This window comes from Apodemus sylvaticus, chromosome 20 (assembly GCF_947179515.1).
Source record: "Apodemus sylvaticus chromosome 20, mApoSyl1.1, whole genome shotgun sequence".
Lineage (NCBI taxonomy): Eukaryota > Metazoa > Chordata > Mammalia > Rodentia > Muridae > Apodemus > Apodemus sylvaticus.
The window spans coordinates 61,666,048-61,689,630 of record NC_067491.1 but is presented as its reverse complement, the minus strand read 5'-3'; the positions used below and the strand labels follow the sequence as shown (position 1 = coordinate 61,689,630).

The following is a 23,583-nucleotide window of genomic DNA, read 5'->3' as shown; positions in this document are numbered from 1 at the left end:
TCAACTGAAACAAACAGCCTCGTGGGGACTGAGCAACTACTAGATTCTTGGACTTCCCATCCACAGCTGACCATTGTTGGGTTAGTTGGAATACAGACTGTAAGTCATCACAATAAATTCCCTCAATATAGAGAGACATTCCATAAGTTCTGTGACTCTAGAGAACCCTGACTAATACAAGTCCTCCAGTTCCATCCCATGTTTGGATGGTTCAGTCAGCTTCTGAGTGGACTCTTTCAGAGGACAGTTATGCTTGGCTCCCGTTTGGAATCATAACAGAGTATCATCGTAGTGTCATGGACTGGTGTTTGCCCATGGGATGTGTCTCAAGTTGGGCTAGTTATTGGTTGGCCAATCCCTTAATCTCTGCTCCATCTTTTACCCCTCAATTTCTTGTAGACAGGATAAATTTTGGGTCAGAAGTTTTGTGGGTGGGTTGGTGTCCCTATCACTTCAATGGGGTTCCTGTATGGCTACTGGAGGTGGCCTTTTCAGGCTTCATATCTCCACTGCTGTGAGTGTCACCTAAGGTCGTCCCCATTGGTTTCCTGGGGCCTCCCCTATCCCAGGCTTTTGGCATGTCCTTCTGATGCCTCAGCCCCCAACCCTGCGAGGTGTAGATTTCCGTTGATTCTCCTGGCCTTCTGGGCCTTTCTGTCTCCCCACCTGATCCTGAACCCTCTATCACCTCATTCACCTCCCTATCCACTCTCTCACCCAGTTCCCTCCCTCTGTCTATCTCCTATGCCTGTTTTATTCCATCTTCTAAGTGCAATTCAAGCATCCTCACTTGAACCTTCTTCTTGGTTACCTTCCTTGGGTCTGTGGTGTGTAGCATTTGTATCCTTTATTTTATGGCTAATATAAAAAATGAAAACAGCACTTAGAGGAACACCCATAGCTATGAATCATTTCCCTGTCCCCCAAAGAAAGAAAAAAATGGAGAGAGCATACACTATCAGCTTAACAGCACACCTAAAAGCTCTAGAACAAAAAGAAGAAAATACATCCAAGAGGAGTACCCAGCAGGAAATAATCAAACTTAGAACTGAAATTAACCAAGTAGAAACAAAAAGAACTACATGAAAACCAACAAAACCATGGGTTGGTTCTTTGAGAAAATCAAAAGGGAGACATAAGAGTGGAAACTGAGGAAATGCAAAAATATTATTAGATCTTACTACAGAACCCTATACTCAACAAAACTAGAAAATCTGGATGATATGGACAATTTTATAGACAGATACCAGGTACCAAAATTAAATCCCGATCAGAAAACTATTTAAATATTCCCATAAGCCCTAAAGTAATAGAAGCAGCCATTAAAAGTCTCCCAACAAAAAAATAACACAAGACCAGATGGTTTTATACCAATATTCTTCAAAGTATTCCATAAAAGAGAAACAGAAGGAACATTATCCAAGCTGTTTTAAGAGCCATAATTATGCTTATACCTAAACCACACGAAGACACAACATTGAAAGAAAATTTCAGACTAATTTTCCTTATGAATATTGATGCAAAATACTCAATAAAATTCTCACAAAAAATTAAAGAACACATCAAAACAATCATTCACCATGATCAAGTAGGCTTCATCCAGGAATGCAGGGATGGGTCAATATATAAAATGTTCACCAACACAATAACTCATAATAGGAACAAATCAAAGAGAAAAACCACACAATTATTTATTTCATTAGATGCTGAAAAGTCATTTGACAAAATCTAGCACCCCTTCATTGTAAACATCTTGGAAAAGTCAGGAATTCAAGGCCCATACATAAATATAGTTAAAGCAATGCAGAGCAAATCAGTATGCAACCTCAAACTAAATAAAGAGAAACTTGAAGCAATCCCACTAAAATCAGGGACTAGACAAGGCTGTCTACTCTCTCCTTACCCATTCAATATAGTACTCGAAATCCTAGGCAGAGCAATTAGACAACAAAAGGAGGTCAAAGAGATACAAATTGGAAAGGAAGAAGTCAAAATATCACTATTTGCAGAAGATATGACAGTATATTTAATTGACACCAAAAGTTCCAACAGAGAGTTCCTACAGTTGAAATACGACTTCAGCAAGTGGCTGAATATAAAATTAAGTCAAACAAATCAGTAGCATTTCTCTACTCAAAGGATAAACAGTCTGAGAAAAAATTAGGGAAACAACATGCTTCACAATAGTCACAAATAATATAAAAACCTTGTGATTCTAACCAAGCAAGTGAAAGATCTCTATTACAAGAACTTCAAGTTCCTGAAGAAAGAAATTGAAGATGATTTCAGAAGATGGAAAGATCTCCCATCCTCATTGATTGACAGGATTGATATAGTAAAAATGGCCATCTTGCCAAAACCAATCTACAGATTAAATGCAACCCCTATCAAAATTGCAACTCAGTTCTTCATAGAGTTCGAAAGGGCAATAAGCAAATTTATTTAGAATAACCAAAGCTTCAGGATATCCAAAACTGTTCTCAACAATAAAAGAAATTCTCTGGGAATCATAACCATCCCTGACCCCAGGCTGTGTTACAGAGCAATAGTCATAAAAAACACATGGTAGGGGAACAAAGACAGGCAGGAAGATCAGTGGAATAGAACTGAAGACACAGAAATGAACCCACACACCTATGGTTACTTGATCTGTGACAGAGGAGCTTAAACCACCCAGTGGAAAAGAACATTTTCAACAAGTGGTGCTAGTTCAACTGGAGGTCAGCATGTAGAAGAATGCAAATGGATCCACTCTTATCTTCTCGTACAAAGCTCAAGTCCAAATAGATCAAGGACCTCCACATAATACCAGATACACTGAAACCAATAGAAGAGAAAGTGGGGAAGAGCCTTGAGCACATGTGCACAGTGGAAAATTTCCTGAACAGAACACCAATGACTTGTGCTCTAAAATCAGTAATTGACAAATGGGACCTCATATAATTGCAAAGCTTCTGTAAGGCAAAGGACATTGTCAAGAGGGCAAAACTGCCATCAACAGATTGGGAAAAGATCTTTACCAACCCTCCATACAACAGAGGGCTAATACCCAATAAATACAAACAGCTCAAAAGGTTAGACTCCAGAGAAACATGTAGCCCTAGTAAAAGCAGTGTACAGAGGTAAACAAATAAATCTCAACTGAGAAATATCAAATGGCCGAGAAGCACCTAAAGAAATGTTCACCATCATATGATCAGTGGAGCAGCTGGGACAGGAGCCCTCCTGTCACCATTTGCACCAGGGAGCCCGGCAGCTCCACTTCTCTCTGTGTACTGCCCACCAGGAGAGTGGGATCTCCCAGCAGAGCCTTCACTTCTGGGAGTGGAGGTGAGATCCACACTTTGTCTCCAATAACTGTCTGGAGGGGAAAGGTTAGGAATGCACAGGGCATCCAGTGGAGCAGCTGGGACAGGAGCAGTCCAGTCACCTTCTGCACCATGGAGCTGAGAGGCTCCACAGCCATCTGCACACAGATCCTGTCAGAAGAGAGTTGGTCTCTAAAGAGTGCTGACACAGGCTTACAGGCCCACAGGAGGGACAAACTCCACCCAAAAAAAGGAAGAACAATGAACACAAGAGATAACCAGATGGCAAAGGGAAGCACAAGTCCATAAGCAACAGAAACAAATGCTACTTGGCACATCAGAAACCAGTTCTCCCGCCATAGCAATCCTGGATACCCCAACACACCAGAAAAGCAAGAGCTGGATTTAAAATCACATCTCATGATGCTGATAGAGGTCTTTAAGAATAACATTAGTAACTTCCTTAAAGAAATACAGGAGAACACAGGTAAACAGATAGAAGCACTTAAAGAATTACAGAAAAACACACTCAAACAGGTGAAGGAACTGAACAAAACCATCCAGGATCTAAAAATGGAAGTTGAAAATTTAAGAAATCACAAAGAGAGACAACACTGGAGATAGAAAACCTAGGAAAGAAATCAGGAGTAATAGATGCAAGCATCACCAACAGAATACAAGAGAAAGGAGAGAGAATCTCAGGTGCAGAAGATAGAAAACATTGACACAGCAGTCAAAGAAATGCAAAATGCAAAAAGCTCCTGACTGAAAACATCCAGTGTAGAGAGCCTTATTGGGGTGCCATGCCACCTGGCAGGAACTTGACATTGACCAAGATGAAGTTCTTCTCCCAGCCTCTGAGTGGAAATTCCTGTGTTAGCCATAATCCTCTCCACCTAGGGTAGAGCACTCAGACCAAGGTTAATTTCTTTGTTCCTCCAGATTTACAAATTCCTGAATTAAGCAGGTGACACACCCAGCTGCCTGAGCAGTGGAGCCAATGCCAAGTGAACAGCCAGACCAGTTCCCCAGAACACACCCTGGAATTTAGGGGAAGAGTCTTGCCTGAAACCTTAAAATTTTGAGTCCTCCATTAAACCTTGAGGCATTGAGCAGGTGCTGTTGTCTTGGTCTCCATCTCTTTCCCCCACCTTCCCATGCATCCCCAGCTTCCATTCTAGGGAACCTATTCCATGTAACTGCGGGCAATTACAGGTTGGCGCCCAACAAGTGTCCAGGCACAGGAAGGTCTCCTGAGGCGACCCTGTCTTGGCGAAGCTTTGCAGAAAATAGAAAAAGACAGTATCCTGCATGGGGAGAAAATACAGGAGCTAAATACTAAATCACTAAACTTCTAACCTGGAAATATGAAGAAGGCAATTCAGGACAAATTCAGCCTTATGCCAAATTTGCCTACTACCTTTTGGGGGAAGAGATCTCTTGTCACAGGTGGATCTTATAATGTGTCTTCACTATGTCAGACCCAAAGTCCCTAAGTGCTTCTGGTTCTCAAATGCTCTGAGTGCAGCTGATTCTCTAGAATGTATCAGAAAATGGTGTTTTCACTATGGCAGACCTGGGAAGAGTCTGCCCCAGCAGAAATGACTGGCAGCAGCGGCACATATTATCCTTTTATCAGATGTAGGGTTGGTTAAGATCCTTTCCCATTCTGAAGGTTGTTGCTTTGTCCTATTGACAGTGTCCTTTGCCTTACAGATAACAGGAATGTCCTGAAGTAGGAATATCAATCTGCAGATGCTTCACTTCTAATTAGAAAAGAGAACAAAATAATCACAAGAGGTAGAGGGTGGGAGGGACTTTGAAGGAAGAGAGGAGGGAGAGAAAAAAAGATAGAGCAGGATCAGGAGTGGGAGGAGACTGGGGATGTGTACAGAGGGTCAGGAAATTGAACAGAGGTCTGTAGCAATGGCGGATGGGAACTGGGGGTAGCCAACAGGAAGTCCCAGAGCAAGGAAAGAAAGAGTCTCCCAGGACTCAATGGGGTTGACTTTAGCTGAAATATCTAACAAAACGGGGAGAGAGAAACTATAGAGACCATATCCAGAGGTTAGGCACAGCCCCTGGTTGAGGGATGGGGTCACTCACCCTTCCTAAAATTTTAATGTACATTTACCCCTGTCTAAAGGAAATACAGGGACAAAGAATGGTACAGAGACTGAAGGAGAGGCCATTCATAGACTGCCCCACCAGGGATTCCATCCCATATGCAGCAAACAAACCCATTCACTATTGTTGATGCCAACAAGTACTTGCAGATGGGAGCCTGATATGGCTATCTCCTGAGAGGCTCTGCCAGACCCTTACTGATACAGGCGTGGATGCTTGCAGCCAACCATGAGACTGAACATGGTGATCCCAGTGGAGGAGTTAGGGGAAGGATGAATAAGATGATGAGGTTTGCAATCCCATTGGAAGTACAACAATATCAACAAACCAGACCCCCCCCCAGAGCTCTGAGGAATTAAACCACCAACCAAAGAATACACATGGAGGGACCAAGGCTCCAGCTGCATTGGTATCAGAGGATGGGATTATCTGGCAACAATGGGAAGGGAGGAACTTGGTCCTATTAAGGTTTGATGCCCCAATATAGGAGAATGGTAGGGCATAGAGGCAGGAATGAGTGGGTGAGTAGGGGAGAATCCGCATAGAAGCAGGGGGAGGGAGGGTGGGATAGGTTTTTTTTTTAGTTTAAACTGTGAAGGGGGATAGCATATGAGATTTAAATAAATAAAATAACCAATTAAAAATTTTAAAAAAACCAACAAGAAGAAAGAAATACCAAAGTAGACAGGGAAAGACAAGGGTACATCCACCCATCAAAATGAAATGTTTACTTTTTGAAACTTTTTTGTCTCCAAACTCAACTAAAAAATAATCCACCCACTAGAAATGCCACACCAATTTTTTGGCTAATAAAAAAGATTGAGCCATGAAATGCACATGCAAACAATGTGAATACATTACTTAGACTAAACTGTTTCTATTTGCAATATATTTTATATACCTATATGCATACGAGTGTAACAAAAATTCATGAAAAGTAGCCTGTAAAAGTAAAAGAAAGCAAGGATTGTATATTAGAAATTTCGGAAGAAAGTAAGAAAAAGAGAAGGCAGAAAATATATTTATTGCATAATAATCACACACTATAAAAGTACAATTTAAATGGAAAAAGCAATTTTCAATAAATGTAAGTTTTACAAACACTGTAGAGGCAGCCATATAATCCCTCCTCACACAGAAACTAAAGCATTTCATTCAATGTATTAGCCATGGTTTTGGTTACTATATATGTTATTGAATTGTATTCATACCTGTGTCCACCAAAATGATGTTATCCTAATTTGACTACATGAACGTAAAACAAATTTCCAGATAGAAACTAACAGATATCAATTCCCAAATACTTCATTAGCCACTGAGAAGAAACAAGTCAAAGAATTCATGTAATTTATCTCTATGTAGTTCATGGGCTTTGTGTACCAGTTGATAAGGATGCTAGTATGTACGAGTTTTATTCCTGAGACTTGGTGTTAGATAATGTGTAGCGGCTTCCTCCTTAGTGAATACAGATTCATCTTTTTAGCAGTCCTTGCATGCCTGTATCTATTTACCTTGGGCTGGATCTTGTGAGGTTAACTCTTACAATTTGTGATATCAACCAGTGTTGTCATTATAAAGATTTTGTTTAGGCACCACTCTGGAAATCAGTTTGGCAGTTCTTCAGAAAATTGTACATAGTACTGAGGACCCAGCTATACTACTTCTGTGCACATACACAGAAGATGCTCCAACATGTATTAAGGTCACATGCTCCACTATGTTCATAGAAGCCTTATTTGTAATAGCCAAAAGCTGGAAAGAACCCAGATGTCCCTCAACAGAGAAATGGATACAGAAATTGTGGTATATATATACAATGGAGTACTACTCAACTATTAAAAACAAAGAGTTCATGAAATTCTAGGGCAAATGGATGGAACTAGAAAGTATCATCCTGTGTGAGGTAATCCAATCACAATAGAACACAGATGTGCACTTGCTGATAAGTGGATATTAGCCCAAAAGGTTGGAATACCCAAGATACCATTCACAGACCACATGAAGCTCAAGAAGAATGAAAACCAAAGTGTGGATACTTTGGCCCTTATTAGAAGGGCATCAAAATACTCCTAGCACACAGTCAACTAATGGACTAGGGTCCCTAATGGAGGAAATGGAGAAAGGACACAGGGAGCTGAAGAGGTTTGCAGCCCCATAGGAGGAACAATAATATGTACCAACCAATAACCCCAGAGCTCCCAGGGATTAAACTACCAACCAAACGTTACACGTGGAGGGACCCTTGGCTCCAGCTACATATGTAGCAGATGATGATATTTTAAGACAGCAATGAGAGGAGAAGCCATTGGCCCTTTGAAGGATTAATGTCCCAGTGTAGGAGAATGCCAGGTCAGGAATGTGTGGGGTTGGTAAGCACGTAGAAGGGTGATGGAATAGGGTGTTTTCAGATGGGTATGAGGAAAGGGGCTAACATTAGAAATGTAAATAAACCAATCGAATAAAAAAATCCTACCTTAAAAAATAAAACATTTTAGAAGGGCAAAACAAATTTTCAATAAATAGAAGTTTTAATAACAATGTATTGTTATCCATATTAGCCATTCTCACACTGCATCTGCAGCAGACCATTCAATGTCTCAGCCACGTTTTGGATTACTATATATATTACAGAGATCTATTAATATTTTTCAGCCAAAATGACATTATCATAGCTTGATTGCATCAACAACAAAAGATTCCCAGAAAAAATATACCAGATATCAATGCCTAAAGAATTCATAAACAATTTAGAAGACGTGCTTCTTTAATTTTGCCCATTGAAGTTCTATGTACCAGTTCATAAATTTACTGGTATGTATCTGTTTTTTCCTGACCTCTATGGGTTAGATAATAAATATGGCTTCATCTCCATGAATTGTGATTTGCTTTCTTTACAGAAGTTCTTGCTTATCTGTATCATTCACCTACACGTGGGGATTTAGCCATTATACATTGTTTTTATTGTTAAGGAATTATTTAATATATTTACATTCCAAATTTTGACCCTATCCCAAGTTCCCCCTCCCAGAGTCTTCAAGTCACATCCCCTCCAGTTTTATTCTAAGAGCATATTCCCCACACACCCTACCCACTACCACCACCTCACCCTGGTCATCACCCTTCCTTGGGGTCAAGTCACTGCAGACCTTGGCACATCACTCCCACTGACCGCAGACAAGGCAGTCCTCTGACATTTAAGCACTAAGGGAGATGGACCAGTTGATGTTCTCCTTGGTTGGTGGCTTAGTCACTGGAAGCTCCCAGGGATTTTTGACACTGTTGGCCTTCATATTGGGATGCAATCAATCCCCTGCAGGTTCTTCAATCCTTCCCCTAACTCTTCCATAGGAGGCCCTGATCTCAGTTCATTGGTAGTCTCTAAGTATCTGCATCTGCCTCAGTCAGCTGCTGGTAGAGTCTCTCAGAGGACAGCCATGCTAGGTTTCAATCTGCAAGTACAACATAAAATCAGTAATAGTGTCAAGGTTGGATACGTGTGCATGGGTCTGATCCCAGATTCGGCTGGTTCCTGAATGGCCTTTCCCTCAGTCTTTGCTCCAGCTTTGTCCCTGCATTTCTTTAAGACAGGAACAAATCTGGGTCAATTTTTCAAATGCTGATTGGTGACTCATTTCCTCCTCTGAAGGCCCTGTCTAACTACAGGAAGAGGTCTCCTCAGGTTTGATTGCCCCACTGTTGGTCCTTGTTAGCTAAGATCACCCATATTGACACCTATGAGCCTTTCACCTCCCAGGTCTATAGGATTTTCTAGAGAAACACCTTGATCCCTGAAACCCCCAGCAACTGCACATCTCTATTCCTTCTTCTGACCCTCTGGGCTTCTCTTTTGTCTCTCCCTATACCTGATCCTGCCCCATTTTCCACACCCCTCTCCTATTAAACAAATAAAAATAAAACCTTGGGTCTAGCACTGGGGTTATTTGAGCATTTAAGTGTTCATGCTGCTGTTGTAGAGAACCTGATGAAGAGCCTCTAGAATATACTTAAGTAAACTCAAAGACATCTTAAACTATAGATCAGAGGATCATGATCTTCTGTCCATAAGACATTCCTGAAGTTTGCATGCATGAGCACACATGCACACATACATACTTACAAATAAAGTATTATTTACAATTAGCCATAGATGATTATCATGGAACAAATAAAAATGTATGATTTATGTAGTAACCATGTGTATTCCTGGAAAATGAGACAAATAACTAATAGTTTCTCCTTAGCACATTGCCTCTTTAGAACAAATACATTGTAACTATTCACTACACACATGGTATTGGTGCACTCATGATGACAATGGAGTTGACTCTAAAATTCAACAGGTATGTTCTTATGTCACAGTCAGAATTAAAGAAAATGTGGAGAGAAAACACAGTAATATGCTCATATTAACAAAACTTCCATTACTATATTACCTGTGTTCCTTTCTTGTATTACAGGTGCAGGAGACAACATAATTTATCAAAATTCATTGAAGAAAGTCATTGCCTATACATTCTTTTAGTTATTATGTTGTACATCCTTCATGGCAATCAAACTAACAGGAAAATGCAAGCATGTCTACCCTACAGAACAATGTGTTTATTCTGCCTTAAAATTGTTTTATTGATTGAAAATAGTCCCTGCTTATGATACATTTGTTGAGTAACTCCATGAAAGAAACATAGAGACCCCCTCAGCATATGATATGTTCTTTGGAGAAATGGGGGGAATTTCTCTAATACCCTCATGTCAAAAAAAAAGGGAATGAGTGATTAAGAGTGGAATGAAATATATATATATTCAGCGTTCTAGAATGGATAAAGATCAAATTATGAACCTGATTTCTACCTTGAAATTAAGTTATGCATCTGAAGTAATAACTTCACCTTGGTAGTAGGTTACACAAGAATGTGACACAAATGTGACACAAAGGGCATGCAGGAGTAAGCTGGCCAAGTATTGGTATGTAGACATGCATGTATAAAAGATAGAATTGTCTCAGAACCCTAGGAACCATAGGAGAGTAAAAAGTGAACTTAAGTCCAATACTATTAAGTTTTGTGGCGCATGGTGCACCTTTAATTAAGTTCATCAGTTCTTGGTATGGGTCTGTAATGTGTATTTATATTTTTCCAACGATGATTTCCTTTGATGTGATATGTGGGCATTATCTTGAAGGGCTCTCGAATAAATTCTTTCTTGGTAAACTTTTTAGGCCATAAACACAGAGGCAGAAAGCAACACTGGGTGTTTCAGTCTTGGAGTAATTATTGTGATTCCTAGTGGAAATGAAAGTATGTTCTTTGATGCTGTAACCTGTTTGTCACTGAGTGAGGTGACTCATATGGATAGCCTGAAGGATAAAGTGCCATAGAACTCTCAAAGGGTGAATGGAATGATCCTTGCACATATCGCTAGCTGATTAGAGTGAAATATTCTGTCATCATGTCAACAACAACAGTGCAAACACACTCACACACTCACAGACACGCACATGCAAACACATATGAGCACTGAATATATATATGTAACACCCCATAGGTTGTACCATCCCACGACTTAGATCTTGGCAGAAACATCTCTTAATATGCTCTTCTCTTGGCTTTTTATCTTCTGTTTTTTACAGATGCGAACACCCATCTGGATCATTGCAGCCCCTTCCGGCCTAACAGAATCAGAACATGTACTGCACCACGATGTGTCTGTGGTCATTGGTGCATTTTTTCCTCTCTTAAGTGACTCTGCTTCAAGTTTAAAAATAGATTGGAAAACATTACCTTTGGGCACATCTAATGATTTATGGTAAGTGATTTGTATCAACTCATTTTTAAAGATTCATTTGTCCTACTTTAAGTGTGGATTTGAACCTTATTCCAAAAATTTCATCTCATGAGGTTTCCTTCATATATTCCCTTCCAAGATCCTCTGTTTAATTTTCTTTTCTTGGTGACTCCTTATGTCCTCTCAAGTGAGAAGAGAAATATGTCATTACAGAGTTTTGTGTTTCATATTTGGTCATTGCAGTTTGATCACCTTTCACCATGCTGTCTGTAATTCCTCAGACTGTGAAGACATATCATGCCAGTCATGTCCTACAAGGGATATTGGCAGTAGCCTGACACAACAATTCAGAGAATTGGGGAGTTTCATTTGTGATTGTATTAGAGCAGGTAATACCATTGAAATCTGTGACATTGTAATACCTCCTCAGGTTCTAGAGTGATCAGTGTTGCTTGTGTCAGCTGACACAGATTCGAATGCAGTGATGGCAGAATTAGAAATTTATCTCTTTACTTTTATTTCCTATCCTTAACATTTTGCAGAGTATTGAAAGCTAATATTTTTTAATTCATATGATTTCAGATTTTTATCCATTACAACCTATTTAATTTATAAATTTCCACTATGCAATACTTGATTTCATGAATTTTTTCATACAGTAATATTCTGAGATTATGTCACTGAAGGCCCTTTCCTAGACAGTTTAAAATCTGCAGGAACAGCAGATCTAGACAAAGTTTGCTTCAACTTCCTTGGTAATCTCAGACATAAATAGCAATGCACAATAATTTTTCAAGGAAATAAAGTGTATATTGTAGCATGCTGAAATTTCTATCAGGGTATATATAAACTAAAGAGCTGAAATAGAGAAACAAAGTACACACTCAACTCTGAATTCAACCTGGGGAAGGAAAACTGTGCAATGAATGTCCTGCTTCTGGTTAGTTGCTGGAAAATTGCTGAATGTCTAAGTGGATTTAGTCTAAGTAGAAACATTGCTAACACTTTGCTAGCAAATTGGCATGGTGATAAATTGTTAGGTCAAGGCAGTGTAGAAGGGAAATGATTCAGAAATAAAATATCATTAGGTGAAGAAGACATCTTTTCATATTTTGAAATAAATTTTAATATTAAAGATGATCAGAGTAATCCAAAAGTTCACAACTAGCTGAAATATTTCATGTGGCTCTCTAAATGCCCCAGGTATATATCTTTTTTAACTTTGCAAGAACCATGGATGCACTTGATAAATCTTTTACACTGTTGTGCAGTTACACCACGTCAGGAAACACTTTGCACTATGCCCCATGTCTATCCAGAGAGTGTAGTGGGAGCAATCTCACTGCAAAAGCACATTTGCTAGAACAGCTCATCAAATACTAACAAGTGGAAAATGACTTGTCAGATGATTTAACAAGATATGAAATAAGACAACAGAATTTAGGAAGTGATTTCTTTTTTCATGTATGATAAATATATTTATATATAAAAGTATAAATATATTAAATATATTTATATTCGCCTTATTTAATTTAATTTAAAAATATCTACTTTTCTACAAGAAAGGGTATCTGAATATAAAGTATTCATATAAAGTAAATATAGAGTAAGATCTATTAAATTTCATTCATGCTTCTGATTAAATCTTTTATAATAGAGTGATGCGGTGCACAGTCATTTGAAAAAGGATCTTTCTGATATTCTTCCTTTTCCGTTTCTATGTGCACAAGTGCAAGTGTCATGGTCACAATGAACACAATGATCATGTGCTTTAGAGTGGCTAGAATTATGAACCTTAACACTGGAGTTTCAATTTACGCGTGTGTAATTGAACTCATTTTCTGATTTTTTATTATTAATCCATTTTGCAATAGTTTAATGGAAGGTGTTTTTTTAATCAAAAAATATTTTGGAATCATAAACAGCAGGCAAGCATGAAAAGCCCAAGCTGAAGTGTTTCCCAATAAAATGAAGTCTGCATGTTTGATCCATTTTACATACTGGTGTTTATAAAACTATAACTTTTTTCAGCAAAATTATTGCTAGTGATGCCTTCAGTTACAAGGATATTTGGTGGATATCAAACCACCCAGAACATCCTAATCATTTAACCGTAGAATTTTTGGTGTAAGGTGATTTAAATTAACAAAATAACATGACAGTAGTAGTATGGAAGTGAAAGTATATGGCAATAAACAAAAGAACAAGTTATTTTTTTTTTCATTTTTTATTTTATTTTATTTTATTTTTTTTTTTTTTTGGATTTTTGGAGACAGGATTTCTCTGTATAACCCTGGCTGTCCTGGAACTCACTCAGTAGACCAGGCTGGTGTCGAACTCAGAAATCCGCCTGCGTCTGCCTCCCAGAGTGCTGGCATTACATGTGTGTGCAACCACCGCCTGGCAAAGAACAAGTGTTTTATACACACATGACACTAATATTTGTTACATTGTGATTATTCTTGCATTGTCCCTTAAGCCCTAATTCTTACTCACTGTCTCAAAATCTGTACCTCAGAGCTAATCCACTTGTCAGTGAGAACATGCCATGTTCATCTTCCTGGGTCTGGGTAAGCTTGCTCTGGATAAATTTTTCTAGTTCCAAATTCCATGATGCCCTATTAAAGAGTTGAGTAGTATGGCAGTATGTAAACTTAACACATTTTTGTCTATTCTTTGACTGAGGGATATCTAGATTGCTTCTGGTTTCTGGCTGTTATTCAGTAAGTTGCAAAGAACATGGTTGAGCAAATGTCCTTGGGCACAACAGTAGAATATTTTGATGTAAGCTCAGCAGTAGTATGGCTGGCTATTGAGTTGCTGATGGACAAGGTCACTGTAGAAGTTTGCCATGAATGGAGGAGCAAGCAGACCCTTTCCTTGAGGTCCTCACCAGCGTCAACTGTCACTTTTGTTTCTGATCTTAGCCAAGCAGACATGTGTAAGATGAAATCACGGAATCATTTTGATTTACATTTTTCTGTTGAATTTTGAACATTTATTTAAATGTTTCCCAGACACTTAAGATTTTTCTGTTGAAAATTCTGTTTAGATATGTACTGCATTTTAATTGAAATATTTGATTTGTTGTTTTCTAGTCTCTTGAGTACTCTAAATATTTTGGATAAAAGCTATCTGCAAGAAGTGGAATTGGTGAAAATCTTTCTGCATTCTGAAGACTGCTGTTTTGAACAACTGGTCTTTCCTTGGCCTTACCAAATCTTTTTTATTATCATTTTATTAACTGTGATAATGTACAGTAACTGCATGATTGTTGTTCTGTTCAGAAAGTCTTTCCTCTTCAATGCGTGCAACGGTTTGCCCTAATTTCTCTAGGATTAGATTCAGTATTTCTGGTCTAATGTTAATATCTTTGATCTATTTGGAATTTAGGTTTGTGCAAAAAGCTAGATGTGCATCTAATTGCATTCTATAATCATTGGCATCTAGTGAGACCACAGCAATTCATAGAAAATACTTTCTTATTTACAATTGTATAATTTTTGGATTTTTATCTGAGATCAAGTGTCCATAGGTGTATGGATTCCAATAAGGGTTTTTTGTTTAATTCTATTAATAAACCTGTTTGTTTTAAGCTAAAACAATGATGGTTTTATTACTATTGCTCTGTAGCACAGTTTGAAATCAGGGAAAGTAATACCTTGGGATTTTCTTTATTGTACATAATTGTTTTATCTACAGTGGGATTTTATTTCTACGTATGAAGTTACATATTCTTTTAAGTTTTGAAAAGTATTCTGTTGTAATTTTGATAATGATTAAGTTGAAACAGGAGATTTCTTTTGATTAGAAGGCCATTTTCATTATGTTGATCCTACTATTACATCAGCTCTTGAGATCTTTCTGTCTTCTGACATCTTCAATTTATTTTCAATGACTGAACATTTTTATTATACATGTTTTTTAACTTGCTTGGTGTTTGCTACCCCAAGATTTTTTTATATAATTTGGGGCTGTTGTAAAGGGTGGTTCACTAGCAATTTCGTCCTTGGTCTTTTTATTGATTCCATATAGGATGGTTATTGATAATTTTTAGTTAGTTTAGTATATGTGACTTTGGACTCACTTATTTATATTATCATATCATCTGTGAATAGTGGTATTTTGATAGCTTCCTTTTCAATTTGAATTCCCATAAACTGCTTTTCTGTTTTATTGTTCAATCTACAACTTCAAGTACTATATTAAATAGTTCTGGAGATAGTGGACAGCTTTGTCTTGTTCCTGATGTTTGAAGAATTGCTTTCTTGGATTTAGGCTTGGTGTAAACTGGCTTTCTTAAGTGTATGTCCCTTATACCACAGATCAGTAGAAAACTATTTATCTTTAAAGGTTTCTCCATATTTTCAAATGCTGTTTCAGCATTTAATGACATGATCATGCACTTTTTTTCAGGTTTTTCATACTGTGGATTACATTGAAAGATTTGTATATATTTAACCATTGCCTCATCTCAGAGATGAAACCCGGTTGATCATAGTAGATGATGTTGTCAATGCCCTTTCAGTTCTTTGCAAGTCCTTTATTCAGTAGTTTCACCTACTTTCAGTAGAAATTTTTCTACAACAGGCTTTCTTATACTCTGTGGTGTTTGGTCATTAGGGTGTCAGTGGCATCATAAAAGGAATTGGGCAATGTTCCTTTTGTATATATTTCTAGGAAGATTAGCATTAGTCTTTCTTTGAGACTCTTGTTGAATTCTCCTCTAAAACCATCTGACCTTCAGTTTTTGTTTTTGTTGTTGCTTTGCTTTAATTGAATGATTTTAATGACTTCTTCTATATCCTTTGGGGCTACAGGTCAATTTGCACTGCTTATCTGATTTTCATTTAACTGTGGTAAGTAGTATTGATGAAGAAAACTGTCCCTTTCTTTTACCAATTGTTTGGAAGAAGGGTCTTTAAAGGAGGAACTAATGATTATTTGAATTTCTTTGTTATCTTTGGTTGTTTGCCTCTTTTTCTTTCTGAATTTGTTAATTTGGGTACAGCTTTTGTGTCTTTTAGGCAGTTTTGATAAACATTTTTTCATCTTGTTTTGTTTTAGAGAATCAACTCTTGTTTAACTGATTGTTTTGTTCTTTCTGTTTCAGTTTTAATAATTTCAGCCATGTGTTTGACTATTTCCTACCATGCACTTATCTTGCATGTGTTTGCTTCTTTTTATTGTAGAATATTCTGGTGTGCTATTAAGTTGAATGTAGAAGATCTCTCCAATTACTTTATGAAAGTACATACTGCTTTAACATTTCCTTTTAGCACAACTTCATTGAGTCCCACAACTTTGAGTATGATCTGTATTCATTTTCATTGAATGGCAACGAAGTTTTGAATTTCTTCCTTTATTTATACCTTGATCCAGTAGTCATTCTGAAGAGATACCTTCAGTTTCCATGAGTTACTATGCTATTTGTTGTTCTGTCATTCATGATAGCTTACAAATGATGTCATTGTTGATAGGCTGTTAATTAGTATTTGCCTGATCAAATATAAAGTTTTATTTCAATGTTTTTATGAGTTTAAACATACTTTGTGAATAATTATGTGGTCATTTTCTAAGAGTATTAGAGGAGGTGCTCAGAAGAAAGTATTTTCTTTTGTGTTTGAGTGAAATACTTTTTAGTTATCTGCTATGTCCATTTGGTTCATATTGTCTATTACATCTACAATTTCTATGTTTAGTTTTTGTCTGGTATGTCCAGACTATTGGTGAGAGTGGAATATTGAAATCTTGCACTACAAGGGTGTGAAGGATGATGGGATTTGAGCTTTAGTAATGTTTCTTTTCAAATATTGGTGCCCTTGAATTTGAGGCATAGTTGTTGAGAATTGAAGTATAATATTGATAGATGTTTCCTTGGTAGGTATGAGGTCCACTTCCCCATCTCCTTTTGGCAATTTTAGCTGGAAGTCTATCTTGTTAGATGGTACCTTATTGATCTTCGTGGATATTGGTTGGGAAACTCCTTCCAGGCTTTTATTCTGAGATAATTTTTTTTTTTTTTTATCTTTGATGTTGAGGAGTTTTTGTATTATAAAAATAACATAGTAACATCTTGATTTTGTAGTCATTTTATTTGGTTGTGTTGTTTTTCAGAGAATTATTTCCATTGTTAATGAGAGACAATGATTAATGATTATTAACCCTTGTTAGTTTATTTTAGGTATTGATGTTGGTGGTAGTGGTGGAGTGTATGTTTGCTTTGCTTCTTTTGTAATGTTGGTATGAGATTATTTATTGTCTGAATTTTCAGGGCTACATTTGACCTCCTTTAGTTTGAATTTTTCTACAAGTCCATTGTGTACTTTGTCTTTCTCATGGACTATCTCGTTTTCTTCATCTATTGTTAGTGAAGGTTTCACTGGGTAAAATACTATCCATGGATATCTGTGGTCTCTTGGAGTCTATATGAAATCTGCCTTGGCCCACATGGATTTTAGAGTCTCTCTTAAGAATTCTGATTTAGCCTGCACGGAAGCCACTTCAGAACTCTGCCTCCCACCAGTCAGGAGAGGTTCATCCATCTTGGTTTCGGACTCCAGAGATCGGACAGACTGAGGTACACAAACATAATCTGAGGCCAACACTGCGGTGGTCTGAGCCCGACGGGCGTTGGCCTGCACCCAGGCCCTGGGCTGGTCGGGGGGCCATCGGGGTGTCAACCCAGCCTGGAGGTTTTTGCCCAGGCTTGCGCGCGCACCGCCATTTTGCCTGTAGGACGACAGAGAGCTCTGGCGGGCAGACCTGTAACAGGCATAGCCTGAGGCTAACAAAGCAGGGGTCTAGGCCCCAAAAGGCACAAGACTGACCCCAAGAACTGGGCGGCTTGGTGGGCCATCTGTGAGTCAACCCGCCCAGGAGGTTGTTAGCACAGCAGACTCTCCCGGCGCTTTCAGGGAGCGCAGGCGCGCACGCCTGCCATCCTAGTCACCTGGCAGACCCAATTAACAGTCATAGCCCTAGGGGACCTTTGCTCGGACCTTGGCCTCCCAGGCTTTTGCCTGGACTCAGGGACTGGGCAGCCAGGCTAACCTTGTGTGCGCCAGCCCAGTTGGGGGATCGGCTGCCCAGCGGAGTGAGCAGAACACAGGGGAGGTCACAGCAGCTTACACCATCGGGACTCCCTGGGGGTGCACACGGGCTCCATCTGGTCCACAGACACAATCTGGGGAAAGGACTCAGGCGGAAGCCCTCAGCTCAACTCTCTCTGATTCCGGAGCCAGATCAGCCTGGGCGGCCTCACCACATCTCCAGGTCCTGCAAGAGGCTAGCTGGGCTTCCGGGCGGCCAGCTGGGAGAAGTCAGTGTGCTCCAGTGAATCCAGCCGGCCCCAGCGGGAGCCTTCAGGTGCCTGCTTCGGGATCTGAACAGCCTGGGCAGCAGCACCCTGTCTACAGGCAGTGCAGGGGGTAAGCTGTGCACCAGAGGCCAACGGGGAAGGGGCAGCTTGCACTGGTGAGTCCAGCACTGACAAGACAAACTAACACCAGTGAGAACTAGATGGCAAAAGGCAAACGCAGGAACGTCACTAACAGAAATCAAGGCAATATGGTGGCATCTGAACCCAATTCTCCTCTACCAGCATGTCCTGGATACCCCATCACACCAGTAAAACAAGATTTGGATTTAAAATCACTGGTCATGATGCTGGTACAGGTACACATGAGGGACATACTTAAAGAAATTCAGGAGAAAATGGATCAAAAGTTAGAAGCCCTTGCAAGGGATACACAAAAATCATTGAAAGAAATCCAGTTGAATACAAAAGCCAACAAGGAGGAAATGCAAAAAACACTTAAAGAAATACAGGAGAACTTTGGTCAACAGGCTGAGGTCATGAAAGAGGAAACACAAAAATCTCTTAAAGAAATACAGGAGAACTTTGGTCAACAGGCTGAGGTCATGAAAGAGGAAACACAAAAATCTCTTAAAGAATTACAGGAAAGCACAAACAAGCAAGTGAAGGAGCTAAGCAAAACCATCCAGGATCTAAAATCAGAAGTAGAAACAACTAAGAAAACTCAAAGGGAGACAACTTTGGAGATAGAAAGCCTTGGGAAGAAATCAGGGGACAGAGATGCAAATATCAACAACAGAATACAAGAGATAGAAGAAAGAATCTCAGATGCTGAAGATTCCATAGAAACCATGGACTCAACAGTTAAAGAAAATGCAAAATGCAAAAAGCTTGTAACCCAAAATATCCAGGAAATCCAGGACACAATGAGAAGACCAAACCTAAGGATTATAGGCATAGATGAGAGTGAAGATTTACAACTTAAAGGGCCAGCAAATATCTTCAATAAAATTATGGAAGAAAACTTCCCTAACCTAAAGAGAGAGATGCCCATGAATATACAAGAAGCCTACAGAACTCCAAACAGACTGGACCAGAACAGAAATAGTTCCCGTCACATAATAATCAAAACACCAAATGTTCTAAACAAAGAAAGAATACTAAAGGCAGTAAGAGAAAAAGGCCAAGTAACATATAAAGGAAGACCTATCAGAATAAAAGCAGACTTTTCATCTGAGACTATGAAGGCTAGAAGGTCCTGGGCAGATCTCATGCAGACTCTAAGAGAACACAAATGCCAACCAAAACTACTATATCCAGCAAAGCTCTCAATCACCATAGATGGAGAAACTAAGATATTTCATGACAAAACCAAGTTTACCCAATATCTAAACACAAACCCAGCCCTAAAAAGGATAATAGGAGGACAACACCAATACAAGGAGGGAAACTTCACCCTGGAAAAAGCAGGATAGTAACCTTTCATCAAACCGAAAAAAGTTAATCATTCAAATTTAAAACATAACGTCAAAAATGATAGGAAGTAACAATCACTATTCCTTAATATCTCTTAACATCAATGGACTTAATGCCCCAATAAAAAGACACAGACTAACTGAATGGATACGTAAACAGCACCCTACATTTTGCTGCTTACAGGAAACACACCTCAGGGTCAAAGACAAACACTACCTTAGAGTAAAAGGCTGGAAGACAATTTTACAAGCAAATGGTCTCAGGAAACAAGCTGGAGTGGCCATTTTAATATCAGATAAAATTGACTTTCAACCCAAAGTCATCAAAAGAGACCCTGAGGGACACTTCTTGCTGGTCAAAGGAAAAATACATAAAGAAGAACTGTCAATCCTGAACATCTATGCCCCAAATGCAAGGGCACCCTCTTTCGTAAAAGAAACTTTATTAAAACTAAAAGCACACATTGCACCTAACACAATAATTGTGGGTGACTTCAACACTGCACTTTCCTGAATGAACCGATCAGGAAAACAGAAACTAAACAGGGACACAATGAAACTAATTGAAGCTTTGGACCAATTAGTTTTAACAGATATATATAGAACATTCTATCCTAAAACAAAAGAATATACCTTTTTCTCAGCACCTCATGGTACCTTCTCCAAAATCGACCATATATTTGGACACAAGACAGACCTCAACAAACATAAGAAGATAGAACTAATCCCATGCCTCCTATCTGATCACTATAGAGTAAAAGTGGTCTTCAATAGCAACAGAAACAACAGAAAACCCACATACACGTGGAAACTGAACAATAGTCTACTCAATGATACCTTGGTCAAGGAAGAAATAAAGAAAGAAATTAAAGACTTTTTAGAACACAATGAAAATGAAGACACAACATACCCAAATCTATGGGACACAATGAAAGCAGTGCTAAGAGGAAAACTCATAGCCCTGAGTGTCTCCAAAAAGAAAATGGAGAGAGCATACATTACCAGCTTAATGACACACCTGAAAGCCCTAGAACAAAAAGAAGCTATTTCACCCAGGAGGAGTAGAAGGCAGGAAATCATCAAACTCAGGGCCGAAATCAATCAAGTAGAAACAAAGAGAACCATACAAAAAATCAACAAAACCAGGAGCTGGTTCTTTGAGAAAATCAACAAGATAGATAAACCCTTAGCCAGACTGACCAAAGGGCACAGAGAAAGTATCCAAATTAACAAACTTAGAAATGAAAAGGGAGATATAACAATGGAAACTGAGGAAATCCAAAAAATCATCAGATCCTACTACAAGAGCCTGTAGTCAACACAACTGGAGAATCTGGAGGAAATGGACAATTTCCTTGACAGATACCAAATACCAAAATTAAATCAGGACCAACTAGACCATCTAAACAGTCCCATAATGCCTAAAGAAATAGAAGGAGACATTGAAAGTCTTCCAACCAAAATAAGCACAGGACCAGATGGCTTCAGTGCAGAATTCTACCCGACCTTCAAAGAAGAGTTAACACCAACACTCTTCAAACTATTCCACAAAATAGAAACAGAAGGAACACTACCCAATTCCTTCTACGAAGCCACAATTACGCTGATACCAAAGCCACAAAAAGATCCAACAAAGAAAGAGAACTTCAGACCAATTTCCCTTATGAACATCGATGCAAAAATACTCAATAAAATTCTTGCCAACTGAATCCAAGAACACATCAAAACGATCATCCACCATGATCAAGTAGGCTTTATCCCTGGAATGCAGGGTTGGTTCAATATATGGAAATCCATCAATACAATCCACTACATAAACAAACTCAAAGAACAAAACCACATGGTCATTTCATTGGATGCTGAAAAAGCATTTGACAAAATTCAGCATCCTTTCATGCTTAAAGTCTTGGAGAGAAAAGGGATTCAAGTCCCATACCTAAACTTAGTAAAAGCAATATACAGCAAACCGGTAGCCAGCAATCAAACTAAATGGAGAGAAACTTGAAGCAATCCCCCTGAAATCAGGGACCAGACAAGGCTGCCCCCTTTCTCCTTATCTTTTCAATATTGTACTTGAGGTACTATCTCGGGCAATTCGACAACATAAGGAGGTCAAAGGGATACAAATTGGAAAGGAAGAAGTAAAACTATCATTATTTGCAGACGACATGATCGTCTACCTAAGTGACCCAAAAAACTCCGCTAGAGAGCTTCTACAGCTGATAAACTATTTCAGCAAAGTGGCAGGTTATAAAATCAACTCAAGCAAATCAGTGGCCTTCCTATACTCAAAGGATAAGCAGGCTGAGAAAGAAATTAGGGAAATGAACCCCTTCACAATAGCCACAAACAGTATAAAGTATCTTGGGGTGACTCTTACCAAACATGTGAAAGATCTGTATGACAAGAATTTCAAGACTCTGAAGAAGGAAATGGAAGAAGACCTCAAAAAATGGGAAAACCTCCCATGCTCATGGATTGATAGAATCAATATAGTTAAAATGGACATTTTGCCAAAAGCAATATACAGATTCAATGCAATACCCATCAAAATCCCAACTCAATTCTTCACAGAGTTAGAAAGAGCAATTATCAAATTCATCTGGAACAACAAAACCCCAGGATAGCTAAAACTATTCTCAGCAACAAAAGAAAATCTGGGGGAATCAGTATCCCTGACCTCAAGCAATACTACAGAGCAATAGTGTTAAAAACTGCATGGTATTGGTACAGTGACAGGCAGGAGGATCAATGGAACAGGATTGAAGATCCAGAAATGAACCCACACATCTATGGCCACTTGATCCTCGACAAAGAGCCTGAAAACATCCAGTGGAAAAAAGATAGCCTTTTCAACAAATGGTGCTGGTTCAACTGGAGGTCAGCATGCAGAAGAATGCGAATTGATCCATCCTTATCTCCTTGTACTAAGCTCAAATCCAAATGGATCAAGGACCTCCACATAAAGCCAGACACTCTGAAGTAATAGAAAAGAAACTGGGGAAGACGCTTGAGGACATCGGTACAGGGAGAAAGTTTCTGAACAGAACATCAATAGCGTATGCTCTAAGAGCAAGAATAGACAAATGGGACCTCATAAAATTACAAAGTTATTGTAAGGCATAGGACACCATCAAGAGTACAAATCGGCAACCAACAAATTGGGAAAAGATCTTCACCAATCCTACATCAGATAGAGGGCTAATATCCAATATATATAAAGAACTCAAGAAGTTAGACTCCAGAAAAACGAACAACCCTATTAAAAAATGGGGTACAGAGTTAAACAAAGAATTCTCACCTGAAGAACTTTGGATGGCGGAGAAGCATCTTAAAAAATGCTCAACTTCATTAGTCATTACGGAAATGTAAATCAAAACAACGCTAAGATTTCATCTTACACCAGTCAGAATGGCTAAGATTAAAAATTCAGGAGACAGCAGGTGTTGGAGAGGGTGTGGAGAAAGAGGAACACTCCTCCACTGCTGGTGGGGTTGCAAATTGGTACAACCACTCTGGAAAGCAGTCTGGCGGTTCCTCCGAAAACTGGGCACCTCACTTCCAGAAGATCCTG

At 38.8% G+C, this 23,583-nt stretch overlaps 1 protein-coding gene and 1 pseudogene across 1 annotated transcript in view; both read left to right on the top strand.

The window, feature by feature from the left end:
* LOC127670988 (phospholipid phosphatase 2-like) overlaps window positions 1-23,583 on the top strand; it is a 238,448-nt gene that overhangs the window by 77,039 nt on the left and 137,826 nt on the right. The gene's annotated exons all lie outside the window — the stretch shown is intronic.
* The window catches only part of LOC127670978 (vomeronasal type-2 receptor 116-like), a 42,946-nt pseudogene continuing 30,385 nt past the window's right edge, over window positions 11,023-23,583 (top strand).